At 36.3% G+C, this 11639-nt stretch overlaps 1 protein-coding gene across 1 annotated transcript in view; it reads left to right on the top strand.

Moving 5' to 3' along the window:
- LOC139154299 (uncharacterized) overlaps positions 1-11639 on the top strand; it is a 1065525-nt gene that overhangs the window by 424278 nt on the left and 629608 nt on the right. The window lies entirely within an intron of this gene.

Here is an 11639-nt window from a genome sequence, read left to right on the forward strand (position 1 = left end):
TTATGTTCTATTTTTTTTAAATGACCAAATGCCAATGAAAGTAATATTAGAGTGATTTGCAATAAAATATAAGTTTAGTTGTTGAAATTGTTGAAAGTGTTTTTTTGAGGCTGCCAAATTAATTTTTTTACTATTTTTCACAAAATAGAATATGAACATGTTATTTATTTTATATATGTTTTGTGAGGAGTAACAATACGCAACTTTTTTTTTTTAAAAAAATCACCTTGAGGTCCCTAAAAATCTTTTCTTGCACCAAAGTTTCCTATGTTATATGGCAAATGCTTTAATAAAATCTAAAGAATATTATTTCTCCTCCCACAATTAGAAATAATTGAAAGGCAGAGTGGTTTACATTAGATATAAAGCCAACAATTATGCTAAAACACTTTTTACTCACATCAGAGTAATTTTGTGGGGATCTGGCTAAGATTATAAAAAGAAAAAAATCCCTCTTAAATATATCTCATAAGATTTTAGACAAGAAAGTACTTTATATTTCATTTCATACCAACATGTAATATGTATCATCAAGAAAATTCAGCATAACATACACTTCATGTGTTTGTGAAAAGAACATTCCTTTCTCTTCTGATTCAATGAATGTTTTTTTCATGACCTGGAAGTTATTCAGCCAACTTTCTCAAGACTGTAGCCTTGTTCTATAGGGTTTTCTTGTGACACTCACTCTACTGCTTCTTATCTCCATTACATAAACTTTGTATAAGACAAATAAGCATTCTCTAGTAGAGTTGTTAGCCCATGCACATCCAAGAACTGATAAACGCTAAAACTCCAAAACAAGTGCCTTGTGCCACCCCGCCACCACCTCTCAACACCCAGTCCAGGCCTCCAAAACCTCTATCTCCAAACCCTACTACTGACATCTCCACCCTGGTGCAAGATGCCATGGAACGGGAACAAAAATGTCATAACGCCATACTTTTTGGCCTAGAGGAAAATGGGGAAACCGATCTATCAAATATTTGTAGTATCCTCCACAACCATCATCCTCAATCAATTGCCCCTGACGATAGGTTTCTAGAAGTGGCCCTGTACTAAAGTACAGTGATGGATCAATGGCTCCCCGGTTGTGCAGAATAGTCTGCAAAAATGAAACTACCAAACTACAGTTCATTAAGACCATGAACTCCATTGCCAGAAATAATGCAAAATACAACAAACTCAGATCCAGACCAGACCTAACACTACTCCAACGCATCCGCTTTCAGGAACTACGGGCCGAACTACGGAGACGTTGTGACCAAGGTGAAACTAACCTCTACATTGACTACCACTCTGATTGCATCAGGACCAAAACTCATAACCCTCCCTTCATCTCCAAACCCACTGTCCCTCCTCAACCATCCCACACATCTCCACCCACCATCCCTCATCTACAAATGGACCCCCCCAGCACTTCAAGCAACGAATAGGATAGTGTGCCTCTTACTACCTCATTTCAATCCAATTTCAACTCAACTCAATCCAATCTCACCCCTGATCACAAACTCAATCTCAAATGTAAACTAATCAATGCAAGAAGTATAATCAACAAGTTGTCTGAATTCCTCATCCTACTTGACACCAACTTATTTGACTTAATCTTTGTTTGTGAAACATGGCTGAATCCTTCCTATCCTGACTCCTTCACCACACAAGGTAACTACCTGGTTTTCCGGTCTGACCGTGAATCCCGCAGAGGGGGTGGTGTAGCCATATTCTACAAAAGCTCACTCAATCTAAAAAACAATCAGGTTGCACATGATCTTATTCTCCCTGAAAGCCTAGTTTGTGACATTTCCCTCAACATTACACTCTGTTTCCTACTGTGCTACAGAGCTCCAAACTACGACATTACCCAAGCAACTAAATTAACCTCCCTCCTAACTTGGGCAACCTCCTGCCCCCATCCCATTATCTTCCTTGGTGACCTCAACCTACCACACATTAACTGGTCACTAAACGAATGCTCCACTGAAACTATACATAACGCCATCTATAACGCCGTCACCAGCCTAGGACTGGAACAATTAGTATCAAACCACATCAGACTCAACAACTGTCTCGACCTCATATTCTACAACAGCAAAAGTGCTATATATGGATGGCACACAAAAGAACCCTTCTCCAACAGCGACCACAGTACGATCAACTTCAACCTCAACCTACATCATCTAAACATGCACCAGAACAACATGGCTCTTAAGTACAATTTTAGGAAAGCCAACTATGATCTCATAGATGCCAATATCTCAATCCTTAACTGGCAATCCTTGTTCTCTAACTGCATCACCACCGATGATCTCTACAATATGTTCTCACTCCAAAAGGCTTATAGAACTACAAACCAAAAAAAGATCCCTCTGGCATAGAAACAAAAAAAGCCCAGTTACCAACTTTAAAGTCTGCTACAAAAGCATATGCCAATGAATAAAAGCAGAATGCCTCAACTATCACAGCAAACAAGAGGAAAGCCTCCTTCACACCAAGTCTAACCGAGCTTTCTATAACATCGTCAACAACAAATTCAATGACTCCAGACCTATTCCACCACTCGTAGGACCCAATAACAAAGAATACCATGATGAGCCATCCAAAGCCAACCTCTTAAATTCTTTTTTTGGCTCTGTTTTTGTTAATAGCAATAGCTCTTTCCCCATCTTCACAAATCGCACCTCAAGCCCACTAAAAAACCTAACCCAAATCGTCTTCACTGTTGACCATGTAGAAAAAGCAATCCGTGACCTCAAACCTTCCCTATCTGCCAGACCAGATGGTCTCTGTGCATACTTCCTAAGGAAACTTTCTTCTGCTCTTGCTGAACCCCTAAGCATTATCTTCCAAAAATCCTCAGGACCAGCACGCTCCCCAAGCTGTGGTCAAAAGCAGTAGTCATCCCCATTTTCAAAAAAGGAGACCCTTCACTAGTGGACAACTACAAACCAATATCTCTCTGTTGCGTCCCTTGTAAAATCATGGAATCAATTATAAATCGATCAATCACCCTCTACTTAGAATCTAATAACCTACTCTCAAACAAACAATTTGGATTCAGAAAGAAATTATCCTGCAACCTACAACTATTTCACTGCAAAAACATTTGGACTACCCACCTCGACCAAGGAAAATCCATTGATGCAATTTATATAGACTTTTGCAAAGCCTTCGACTCAGTGGTCCATGACAAACTACTCCTAAAACTCAAATCCTATGGCACCTCAGGACTCCTCCACAACTGGATTACTGCATTCCTGTCAAACAGGCAACAAATTGTCAAAATTGGTAGCACCATCTCCACCCCGTCCCTGTCATAAGTGGCGTTCCCCAGGGAAGGTCCTACTTTCTTCATTCTCTACATCAATGACCTCTGTGACCATATCGAAAGCAACTGTGTTCTTTTTGCTGACTATGTGAAACTTTTCAACACCACTGACAACACACTCACTCTCCAAAAAGACCTGGACTTTGTCTCAGATTGGTCTAACACCTGGCAACTTCAAATATCAACCAAAGTGCAATCATATATTTATATGCTTTCCCTATTAATTGATTTGTAATTAATAAGTTACCTAAGAAGTTTTTACTCTTCTTAAATATATATATTTTACTATCTTTTTGAAATCTAGATTGTATCTGGGCATATTGCCACCAGTCTATCCTGTAGTTTATGTCTTGTTTTTAATTCCATTTGATCATCTATTAATTCTTTATATTTTAATATCCTCCTTCCCTGCATCAAATTGGGTTGGCAAATTGCATCTAATGGGGAAATCCAATCAGGAATAGTTAAGAAGTAATCTTTCTTTATATCTTTCCAAACTTCTAATAAATACTTTCTTATTGTATGTTTTTTAAAATAGGAATGTGTTTTATCCTTTTCATACGAAATAAAGGCATGCCAACCAAGCATAAGGTCATGACCTTCCAAGTTTAATATTCATCTATTTTCTAATTTTATCCAATTTTTGATCGAAGTTAGGGCGGCAGGCTGTAGTATAGTTTCCAGTTGGGTAATGAGAGACCTCCTCTTTCTTTTATATCTTCTAATATACTTTATTTTATTGTCACCTTCTTGTCTTGCCAAAGAAAGTTCCAACTATTGTTGTTAAATTCTTAAAAAATTTCCCCCCTGGGTTTATAGGTAAAACCTGGAATAAAAACAGCATCTTAGGTAAAACATTCATCTTAATTGTAGAAATTCTCCCCATAAAAGATAATTTCAAATTGTTCCATATTTCCAAATCTTCAAGCAATTTTATATAATTATCATTTTTAAGGATATAGTTTTAGATGTAATCCAAATTCCTAAGTATTTTACTTTCTTCACTATCTTCATATCTGTGACAGATTCTTTCTTGCGATTCTGTCATTCTTGTCTTTCTTGCGATTCTGTCATTCTTGTCTTTCTTGTGATTCTGTCATGTTTTTAACTACAAGTTGAGTCTTATTTCTATTTATTTTTAAGCCTGTGACTTTTCCATATTCTTCTATCATTTTGATCAAAATAGGTATTGTTATTATAGGATTTTCAATTATAAAAGTCAAATCATCTGCAAAAGCTTATACTTTGTATGTTTCTTTCCCTATAGTTAATCCCTGTATTTTACTATTTGCTCTTATTTTTATCAGCAAAACTTTCAATGATAAAATAAACAGTAAGGGTGAGATCGGACATCCCTGTCTCACACCTTTAAAAATTTCAAATTTGTCCAATTGCTCATTATTTAATATAGTTTTTGCCGTTTGTTTCAAATATATAGCATCAATTACATTTACAAATTTGGTTCCGAATCTCATTTTATTTAATTGCATTTTAATAAATATCCAATCTACATTATCAAAAGCTTTTTTTGCATCTAAAACATTAATGGCATTTGTTTTCCTGGGTATTGTTTATAATATTCTAGTGTATTAATAATCATTCTAAGGTTATTTTTTATTTGTCTGCCTGGTAAAAAAACCATTTTGGTCTTGATGTATCTTCTCATTTAAAATCTTTTTAAGCCTTTCTGCATAAATGGAAGCAAATATTTTATAATCCACATTTAATAATGATATAGATGTATAGTTTTGTATCTTTTCTTTATCGGAACCAGATTTATGTATTAGTGTTATTAAGGACTCTGACCAGGATTTGGGAATTTGACCATCCACTATACTTTCGTTAAACATTTCTAACATATTGTTCATTATGACATCACTTTCCATTTTGTACCATTCTGCTGGTATGGCATTAGGTCCAGTTGCTTTATTATTTTTTTGCTTTTTAATAGTTGTTTGTAATTCCTCTATTGTAATTAGACTATCTAGCCTTATCTGTTGTTCTTCCTTTAATTGAGGTAAATCTATAGAGTCTAAATATTTAAAAGTCTCATCTTCTTTTATTTCCTCTTTTTTGTATAATTCTTTATAAAATTCTTGTCCAATATTTGCTTTTTCATCAGTCTTGTATTTCATCATCCCTTTATTATCTACTAGTTCTTTAATTATTTTTGATTGTCTATATTTTCTTAGTTTATATGCAAGCCATCTTCCTGGTTTATTACCATGCTTGAAATATTGCTGTTTGGCCCTTTTGATTTTTTCAGCTATTTGATTTTGCTCTATAAGCTTTATTTTATGTTTAACTAGTTCCATTTTCCCTTTAGTCTCCCTATCTTTCGAATTATGTTGCAATACTATTTCTAATTGGTTTAGCTCTTTAACTAATTGATCATATTGTATCCTTTTTTCTTTGTTTTTCTTAGCTGTATAAGAGATTGTTAATCCCCTAATACAGTGTTTTTTAACCGGTGTGCCGTGGCACACTGGTGTGCTGCGAGACATGATCAGGTGTGCCGCGAAGCTCAGCTTCTGATACCGGAAGCTGAGCTTTATTCTTCGTGCCCAGCTGGAGCTTCCCTGGCAGGGGCGGCAACAAATCTCCTTTGGGGTCCGGCGGGAGGGCACTGGCAGCAGGAGCAGGAGGCTGCCAGCTGCAGTGGCCCCGGGCAGTCGCCGGGGAATGGCGGCGGCAAGCAAGAACTCCAGGGTGGAGGCAACGGCAGCGCCCTGCCCAGCTGGAGCTTTCCTGGTGGGGGTGGCAACAATTGTCCTTTGGGGCCCAGCGGGAGGGCAATGGCAGCAGAAACAGGAGGCTGCCGGCTGCAGCAGCCCCGAGCACCATTCCCTGTAGGCTGTGCATGCCTGCGCCAGCGCACCACAAAATGCCCCACACACACCCTTTTCCAGGGGCGTGCAGGGAGCTGTGGCCACCCTGCCCGATTTCCCTCCATGTGGCTGGGGACGTGGATCCACCGCCCCGCCAGCCCGATTTCCCTCCGCACGGCTGGGGACGCAGATCTACCACCCTCGCCAGCCTGATCTCTCTCCGTGTGGGGGGGCGACGAACCGACGATTGGGGGCTGTCCGTCCATGTTGGGTGGTGCAGGGCAGGCACAGGCAACCCCAGGGGAGAACAAGGGAGGGAGAAAAAGGAAAGAGAGAGAAAGGGAGGGAGAGAAAATTGAATGAAGGAGGGAGAGAAAGAGTAAGAGGTAGAAAGGATAGAGAAAAAGGAAGAGAAAGGGAGGGGGAGAAAGGAAAGAGGGAGGAAGGGGGGAGAGAAAGAAGATATGAAGGAGGGAGAAAAAGAAAGAGAGATAGAAAGGAAAGAGGGAGAGAAAGGAATGAGAGAGAAATGGAGAAAGAGAGAGAAAGAGAGATAGCAAATGAGAGAGAGAAAGAGAGATAGCAAGAGAGAGAGAGAGATAGCAAGAGAGAGAGAAAGAATGAGAGATAGCAAGAGAGAGAGGGAGAGAAAGAGAGATAGCAAGAGAGAGAAGAAAGATAGCAAGAGAGAGAGAGAAAGAAAGAGATAGCAAGAGAGACATAGAGAAAGAGAAAGAAAGAGAGATAGCAAGAGAGAGAGAAAAAAGAGAGAGAGAGCAAGAGAGACAGAGAGAAAGAGAAAGAAAGAGAGATAGCAAGAGAGAGAAAAAAAGAGAGAGAGATAGCAAGAGAGAGAGATACAAGAGAGAGAGAGAGAAAGATAGCAAGAGAGAAATAGAGAGAGAGAAAGAGAGATGGCAAGAGAGACAGAGAGAAAGAAAGAGAGAGAGCAAGAGAGACAGACAGAGAGAGAGAAAGAGAGAGAGAGAGATAGCAATAGAGACAGGGAGAGAGAAAGAAAGCAAGAGAGAGAGAGCAAGAGGGGGGAAGGAGGGAGAAAGAAACACATAGAGGGAGGGAAGGAGGGAGAGAGAAAGAGAGGAAGGGAGGAAGAGAGAAAGAAAGGGGGATGGAGAGAGAAAGGAAGGAAGAGAGAGAAAGAGGGAAGGAGAGAGAAATAGAGCGAAAGGGAGGAAGAGAGATTTTTTTGTCCAAACTTTTTTTAGCCCCCCCCCCTCAATGTTCCCCAGGATTTTGAAAATATGAAAAATGTGCCGCGGCTCCAAAAAGGTTGGGAAACACTGCTCTAATATATGCCTTGGCAATATCCCATAAGTTTTGAAAAGACGTTTCTGGATTTTTATTAATTTTGAAGAAAATTTCTAGTTCTTTTTCTATCCATTCCTTGTATTGTTGATCCTTTATAATATTCCTATTCATCTGCCAATTTAAATGTTTCTTATAATTTTTCAAATATATCACTAAAGGGTTGTGATCAGCCCATGTATTTGTATCAATCTCAATTTTTTTGATTTGTTCTAGGGTTATTTTTGGGGCCCAAGCCATATCTATTCTTGTCCAAATTTTATGGGGATTAGAATAAAAAGTGTATTGTCTAGTTAAAGGGTGTCTTTCCCTCTGGATATCATTTAATAGTAGCTCAGATCTCATCTTCTGAAAAGTAGTTGGCAAGATGTTTTCCTTTTTCTTATCTTTTTCCCCCAGAGTGATATAGTGATCTATTTGAAATTGTGTTAAAGTTGCCAACTATAATCATATTTTCAATATTTAATTCATTTATCTTTTGATGCAATTGTTTATAAAATGTCATTTGATTATCATTTGGAGCATAAATAGAGATAATGACAAGAAGTTTCAGGTCTATTTTTACCTGTACAATTAATATTCTGCCATCCTGGTCAGCATATAATTGTTTGCAGTTTATTGAATTTTCAATATACATTGCAATACCTTTTTTTTTTGGTTCGCCAAACTAGCATACAGATTTCCAATTTTGGAATTTAGCAATAGTTTTCTATTGGTCTTTTTAATATGGACTTCTTGTAGTATCACTATCTGTGCTTTTTGTTTTCTAAGTTTAGAAAATATTTGATTTCTTTTTCTCGGTTCATTTAGTCCATTTACATTCACAGAAAATATTTTCAAATCTTGTGACATAATTATTTGTAGTATTTCTTGGTATCTTTAGATTCACGCTGTGGTTGTTTTCTTCTTGCTCCTAGGTCTTCCACCTTTCCCTGGCTAGTGTCGCCTGTCTCATCTTCTTTCCTGCGGATATTTCTTTTATTGGTTGTTCAAATTTGCGTATTCCACTTGTTTCATAGAATTCTCTAGCATGTTCAATATTTTCTATTTTTACTCTTTGTGATTGCCAATAGAGGGAGAGTCCTTCTGGTATGAGCCAGCGGAAGGTTATATTTTCTTTGATTAAAATCTTAGTTAAGAAGTAGTAATCCCTCCTGCTTTCTCTTACTCTTCTTGGAACTTGTTTTAATATTGTAATCTCTTTTCCTTTATCTTGTCATTTTTCATTTCTTGTCCACTTCAGAATATCATCTCTTATACTTTTCCTCACAAATTTAATGTGAAATTCTCTCGGTAAGTTGTGTCTTCGTACGTAGCTTGTTTGCACTCTGTAAACTTTGTCAATTTCTTTTATTAGTTCCAAGGGATCCACCTGTAGGATTCCTCCAATTATTTATGCCATTTTTGCTTGTAGGTCTTCATCTTTTTCTTCTGTTATATTCTGAAATCTTAGGCCGTAAGATGCGTATTGTAATTCTAGGTGTGCAATTGATTCGTCATATCCTTTATTTGGGAAATCAGATCTGTCTTCAAAGTCATCCATTCTTTGTTCTACTTTCTCTAATTTCCCTTCTACCGTCTTGATTCTTTGTTCATTTTCTTTCAAAGTCTATTGTATTTCAGCAACCTTCTCATTAACTTCTTTCATCTTCTCTTTCATCTCTCCAGTGTCTGCTTTTAGTTCCCCTATTTCCACTTTTAATCCTTCACGTTGTTGGTTCGCTTCATTTTGAGATTTTAACATAAAGTCTTTCATTGAATTCAATGTTTCCTGGATTGTTTGGAGCGTAGACTGTGCTTGTGCTTTCTCTTTCTCTTTTTCTTTAGCTAATATACTTGCAGCTGTGCTTTGGTGTATAGGTGAGGGCAAAGGTGACACTTGTGGAGATGTTGAAAAAGTTGAGGTTTGTTTTTTTATTGTCTTTGTGAAGATGGATGTACTCGACATCCTATTTGTGTCTCGAAGTAATACTTGTTTATAGTAGTTCTGCTTTTCTCACTCTTTTATAATATCTAATATTGTTTTTAATATAGTTAATGTGTTATTATATAAAATAAGGAAGTAAAAGTCCTTACACTTCTTCCAAATTTCCCTAATTTTCTATTACAGTTTTAATAATCCAAAGAAACTCCAAATCAATTAAGAATTACAACTTTAAATCTAGTTAAAATTTTAATTTAAGATAAAAAACTAATTATATATCAATATTTCTATAAGAAAAAATGTATATATATATTACCTTCTTAAGAAAAAAAATCAATTATATTACTTTAACTCTTTAACACTCCAAACCAATTATAGTCTAATTTAAAATAAAAAGGAAGCTTCTTATTTAATTATATATCAATATTTATGAAGGAAAGTTATTTTTATATTTCACTCTTACAGAAAAAAAGCAATTATATCTCTTGAAAATAATATAACCTTAATTATAGCTATATAGATTATAATAGTAAATATATAAAGTTACTAGGGGAGAAAAAGAAAAAGAATGACATCAAAAAAAAGGAGAGAAGAGGGTGGGAGAGAAAGAAACTTTAAATCAATACTATTTAAACAAAAAAAGCTTAGTTAAGTTATAATTAAAATAACTTATATGAGTTTATCTCCTAATGAATTAATATACAACTTAATACTATAATAAAAGGTTTAAAAAAATTTCTCACAAATAAATGAATTTCATTTCCTAAAGTTTAATGGTTAAAGGACACCACACCAGGGGAAAGAGGAATTTGAAATTAACAATTCATTGCTTCAATTAATTTTATCTAGTAATATCTCAAGAAAAATAAGAAAATAACTCAGAGAATTATTTCAGAGAAAACAGATCAATATATAAAAGGAGGAGAAGGAAGGAAAAGAAAAAACAAGAAAAAAAGAAACCAATGTTATACTTATATTTTTCAAACCAACTGGGAAAGTCTTTTTGTTGTTTGAAGATTTTAGATTTAAAGTTCTCTTCTGAAGTCCATCTAATCTCTGTTCAAATATGATCCAAATTACAGCAATTAAATCCAAATTAGTTATAATCCAATGGTGGTTCCAAAGCAAATCGTGAAATCAAGATGTAATTATATTCCAAAGGGATTTCAAAACCAATAGTGCAAAATCAAATTTCAAATTGTCTTCTATTACAAATTCTTTATATTCCAATTATGCAATCATTGTGGTCCAATGATTTAAAAGTCAATTATAATCCAATTTCGAATTTAAATCCTTTAGATCCTCATGAGAAATATGTTGTTTTAATGGTTCCTTCCAGACAATAGAAAAGAGAGAAAAAATGTTCTGTACTTTGCTGAAGGTATCCCAATATCCAATATTAACAAAAATGGTCAATCTATAGATCACTTCTTTATTTCATTCGTCAATTTCATCCACAATTTTTCTTTTTCTTTTGTTTTATTTTATGAAAAAGAAACTCAAAAAGACACAGGAAGTAATCCTTCCGCCGATAGTTTAAGAAAGTAGAGCTCGGAATTTACCGTCAGTTGAGTTTTCTCCTCGTAACAATTTTTAAAATTCTTTAAAGTTTTATTCTTAATTGGCTCTCATCCCCTAGAATCCTCTTCAGAGATGAGGGTTTTGTATCAAATCCCAATCGTAGTAAATTTTAAATTCAACTTTTATAAAATTAAGTATTTTGTTCAACAAAGAAAATTAGTTCTGGCTGTGAGTTTACTTTGGCCCAAGGATATGATTTTTCCCTCTACAGCTTTCTGTTTCACCTTTTATTTTAAAGAGATTGTCTTTCTAGTTGTTTTCAAAATTGTCATAAAAAAACTTGTACCTTACATTCTTCTTTTCTGGTTGTCTTCCTTTTCTGCTTTTCTGAATTGTATTCAAAATTTCTGTCTTCTTCTGATTTCCTTCACTTCCCACTTGTAAGGTCGGACTGCAATGGTCAGTTCCTCGAAAGAACGAGGATTGGTTGTCCCATCTTCCAAAGCTGCAGGGTGATCCCTTCCCTCCGGAGCTTCGGCAATAGCTCCTCAGGATCGGGGAAACCCCTGTTCTACGATCGGACCGTCGCATATAGCGACCTTTGGAGGGGTGAAGGAACCTCGGGGACAGAGCCCTGTCCCGGAGCCTCTGCTGCAGTCCCGGTCCAAACCGGAAGAGACTAACTCAGAGTTTAACCCAGCTGCCTTATATTCCC

This window comes from Erythrolamprus reginae, chromosome Z (genome assembly GCF_031021105.1).
Source record: "Erythrolamprus reginae isolate rEryReg1 chromosome Z, rEryReg1.hap1, whole genome shotgun sequence".
In the NCBI taxonomy this organism is placed as follows: domain Eukaryota; kingdom Metazoa; phylum Chordata; class Lepidosauria; order Squamata; family Dipsadidae; genus Erythrolamprus; species Erythrolamprus reginae.